Source organism: Callorhinus ursinus, unplaced genomic scaffold, assembly GCF_003265705.2.
Source record: "Callorhinus ursinus isolate GAN/ISIS: 27379988/994484 unplaced genomic scaffold, GSC_fseal_2.0 scaffold493, whole genome shotgun sequence".
NCBI lineage: Eukaryota > Metazoa > Chordata > Mammalia > Carnivora > Otariidae > Callorhinus > Callorhinus ursinus.
In genome coordinates, this window is record NW_027397548.1 from 20,434 (window position 1) to 24,826 (window position 4,393).

General features: G+C 47.8%; 1 pseudogene; it reads right to left on the bottom strand.

Moving 5' to 3' along the window:
- Positions 1-356: 356 nt before the first annotated feature.
- On the bottom strand, positions 357-1,354 carry LOC112815570 (histo-blood group ABO system transferase-like; annotated as a pseudogene).
- Between the last annotated feature and the right edge of the window lie 3,039 nt (positions 1,355-4,393).

The following is a 4,393-nucleotide window of genomic DNA, read 5'->3' on the forward strand; positions in this document are numbered from 1 at the left end:
GGTGTAAGGACTGGAAGGGAAGACCCAGCGAGCACCCGTTCTGGCTCCATGCCTGCATCAGGGCTGCTCCCAGCCCCAACATGCAATGTTTGTTGAGAACCACGGAGAAAACAATTGTTCTTTTTAAGATGGTTGCCCAGCATTGACACAGAAAAACATCCGACGTAAAACTGGAGCTGTTCACAGCAGCAAAGGACCCAGAAGTGATCAATATGTAGTAACCACAAAGAGAGGAACTTGTGCCCCCAGGCAGGTCTCCTGTGCGCAGGCCTGGTTGGGGCGCTGGCGTGCCCGTGCAAGCAGTGCTGGGCTCCATAGTTTCCCTCAAGTGGACAGAAGTAGGAATATGCTCTGACCGATACGCTCAAGGCAGTACCCACTGATGGAGAAGGGGGCAGCCCCTCGTGACTTCCAAATGTCCTGGTGATACTTGGGCACAGCCACAAATCTCAGCTTCTTCATGACAGAGGCCAGCCCATCAGCTGCAGGTCTCAGAGGTCCTTCAGTGGATAGCCCAATACCGCAGGTCCCACAACTCCTCCGGGGACAGCCCCTCATGAGTTCTGGGTGCCCTGTTGATTCTTGGGCACAGCCATGGATCTCAGCTTCTTCATGACCCGGGGAATGATGGGGAGTCCAGCCCAGTAGCCGTGTGTCCCACAGGTCCTCCGGGACAGCACCTTGGTGGGCCTGTGGCCCAGCAGATACCTGTTCAGGTGGCTCTTATCAGGCCACACAGCCTCAATCCCATTGGCCCAGTTGACCACCATCGCCTGGTGACAAGCCGAGGCCAGTCGGGGAAACTCCACCACCAATACCACAAAAAAGGCCCCCATGTAGTAAAAGTTGCCCTGGTACCTGGGAATGTGGGTCTGGGACTGTGGTCAGCGCTCGTAGATAAAGTCCTCAGGAGCTACCCAGTAGAAAACGAGGTGTGCGGTGCCAAAGAGGGGGGACAGGATCAATAAACCCACATGGTCCCAGAACTTCATTCCCGCATCCACGTCCACGGACACCAGGTCATCCACGTCACAGAGGAAGCGCTGCTCGCGGAAGCAGCTGATCATCGCTATGTGCTGCATGGACATATCCTGCCAGAGCCGGACGCCGCAGGCCTCGACGACCACCATCCTCTGGCCCTCCCAGAGTGGCACACGGGGCACAGCAACCAGCTGGTCGGTGAAGATGTAGTAAGTGACCCTGTGTCCACCATGAGGACAACCACCCTCCGGCCTACCTGGAGGGGCACATGGGGCCCGGCAGCTGGCTGATTGGTGAAAATCTAGTAGGTGACCCCATGCCCCAGCATGTAGTGCTTCTCTGCTCTCTGCAGGAACAGCTCCAGGAAGACCATGCATCCACAGGGGCAGTGGACAAGGCAGGAAGAGGGTCACTGCCAGAGGCTGGCAACAGGACACCAGAGTTGGGGCCATGGATGTGTCCACCTTCTTCAAGGGGGCAGGCCCTGGGCTGCTTTAAGCAACAGTCACCTCCTGACATTCCTGAGGAAATCTGCCAGCAGGACCTCCCTAATATCTGTTCCCAGAGATGGGGGCCATCAGCAGCCTGTCTTCCAAAGGGGAGCATGAGGCTTCGGAGGCTGAAACCCATGCTGGAGCCATGAACACTACCCCTGTGCTGAGCTTCTGTGCCAACCCTGTAGGTGCCCTCCACTGGTCACCCCCCTGCAGATCCCATCCCACCTTCCAGGAAGGAAGCACCTTTGGGCACAGCCCTCATTTCTATGTCTTACAGAGCGGCTAGAATTAGAGGGGCCGGCCACCTGTCCCAATTTACTTTGAGTGGGCTGCCACTGGACCCCACAGACCTGTCTCCACTTCTTGTAGGGTCCTCCCTGGAAGGCTACTGAGCATCCTGCTGACAAGGTGCTCAGTAAGCCACTGGTATTCCTAGGAGTAGTCACCCTCAAACTCTGCCACATCAGGAATCATGTCCAGCCTGTGAACAGGGAAGGCTAAAGAGGACACCAGGAAGAAGAAGGGGCTTGCTTAGGCCCCAGGCTTGAATCCAAGGGTGTTAGCTTCCAGGTCCAGGTCTATATCTCCCCCCCACAAAGAGTTCAAAGACTTATCCAACCACGTCCCATGGCTGGTCCCCCTTTAAGGGTACTACCGGCTCCCCCCTGTGAGGACAGCAGTTCTCCCATTATAGGCAAGTGTGATGACCCCTTCTGAGACTGATGTTTTTGCATAGGCGCTAAGGCTACTTCCTTGGGCCTGCCCCATACCCAGCAGGTTAGTAAATCGCTCACACAGGGAAGGCGGGCACTACATTAAATAGGGGATAAGCACACTCAACCAGCAGACATGGGTCAGGTCACCAGAGGGCAAGTCCAGAACCAGCCAATGGGGGTACAATTCAGATATGAAGCAGGGGGATAGAAGAGTGATCCTGGCAGATGGCAGAGCAAAACCAAAGGCTTGTAGTCAGGCCCAGGGCACAGGTGGATGACCACACACTTGGGTGGCCCACAGAAGGGTGGCTGTGGTGGAAAAGGTGAGGCTGGAGAGGACGGGTAAGAGGGGAGCATACCACAGAAAGGCCAAAATGTTATGTTCCGAAAATATCACTCTAGTTACCAGGGGAGAATGGGTTCTGTGCAGCAGAGGACAGGGAGACCCTAACCTTAACCCTAATCCCTAACTCCTAACCCTAGCCCTAACCACTATTACCAACCCCACAAAATCAGCAAAATACATTCCTGTACCTTTCTTAAAAGAGATGTAAGAAGCCAGATCAGAAGAATTGCAAAATCAAGAGCTCATAAATAGACTGTGCACCCTAAGCAAGTGACTGCACAAACACCTCAAAGGTTATTCAATAGAGTAAAACAAGCAATGTTATACAGCACAATGAATTCTTAAATAAAAACATGTGGTCATATTAATTGATGCGGAAAATGTTCTAACCAAAGTCCAATATCAGTTGCTGATATAAATACTCATGAAAGCAGGAATAAGGAATAATTTCCCCATTAAATCTCTAGCAAACACATGCTTAAGTCTGAAGTTGGAGAGCTCTACTCTGAAATCAGGAAGAAGGACAGCATGCTGGTTTCACCTGTTGCTCAATATTGGACTGAAAGTTCTACCCAGAATGATAAGCCAAGAAAGAAGGCATCCACATATGAAAGGAAACACTAGAACTCTGTCTATTCAGAGACCAGGGATGACATCATCTTATATAGAGCTTCCTAAAGAATCAACAAAAAATGATTACAGCCAGTTACCTAATTCAGCACAGTTACAGGACAAAATATCAATACACAAAAATATCTCTTATTTGTATACACTAGCAATGAATCATCCAAAAAGGAATTTAAGAAAACAATTCCATTTTAGGGAACATCAACATTAACCAAATATTTAGTTATAGATGTAATCAAGGTGCACATCTTGTACACTGAATGTTACAAAACATTGCTGAAAGTAAGGGAAAACTAAAGAATTCTGAAGACACCCCATGGTGATGAAAAAACATGCTATTTATAAGATGGGATTAGAACACAAGGCGATGTGGAAATTCAATGTGTTCCCAAGAAAATTCACAAAGTCCTTTGGGAAGAAATGCACAAGCAAACCATAAGAGTCGTATGGAATTTCAAGGGACCACAAGATAGTCAGAACAGTCTTGAAAAAGAAAATCAAAGGTAAAAGGTCATACTTCCAAAGTTCAAATCTAATACAAAGCAACAGTCAAGAAAACATTGTAATGCTGTCGTAAAGTTAGGCATTCACCATGAAGCAAATAATACATTATAGGTTAATTAATTGAATTTAAATTTAAAAATATTTATATAAATATATAAAATTACAATTTTATTGTTATGCATACCCTTTTCAAAAGGTATGCATACAGATCAGTGGGATTTAACTGAGACCAGAAATAAATCCCTTCTTCTATGGTCCACTGAATTTTGACAAGGGTGGACAACATTACATTGGGGGACAAATGGTTATCCATGTGCAGAGGAATGAAACTGGACCCTCACCTCATTCCACATAGAAACGTTAGCTCAAAATAAGTAAAGGCTTAAATGTAAGAGGTAAAATTATAAACTCTAGAAGAAATAAATAGGGATAAATCTACATAACTTTAGATTTAGCAATACTTTTAGCTCTGATAGCAAAGCATAAGAAAAGAAAGAAAAATAATATCCTCAAAATTAAAAATCATTTCAGCATGCCTGGGTGGCTCAGGCAGTTAAGCATCTAACTTAATTTTGGCTCAGATCATGATGTCAGGGTCATGATATCAAGCCCCATGTTAGGCTCCACGCTGAGTGTACGGCTTGCTTGAGAGTCTCTCTCCCTCTCGCTCTGCCCCCGACCGCTCACACACTCTCTCTCCCTCACTCTTAAAAAAATGTAAA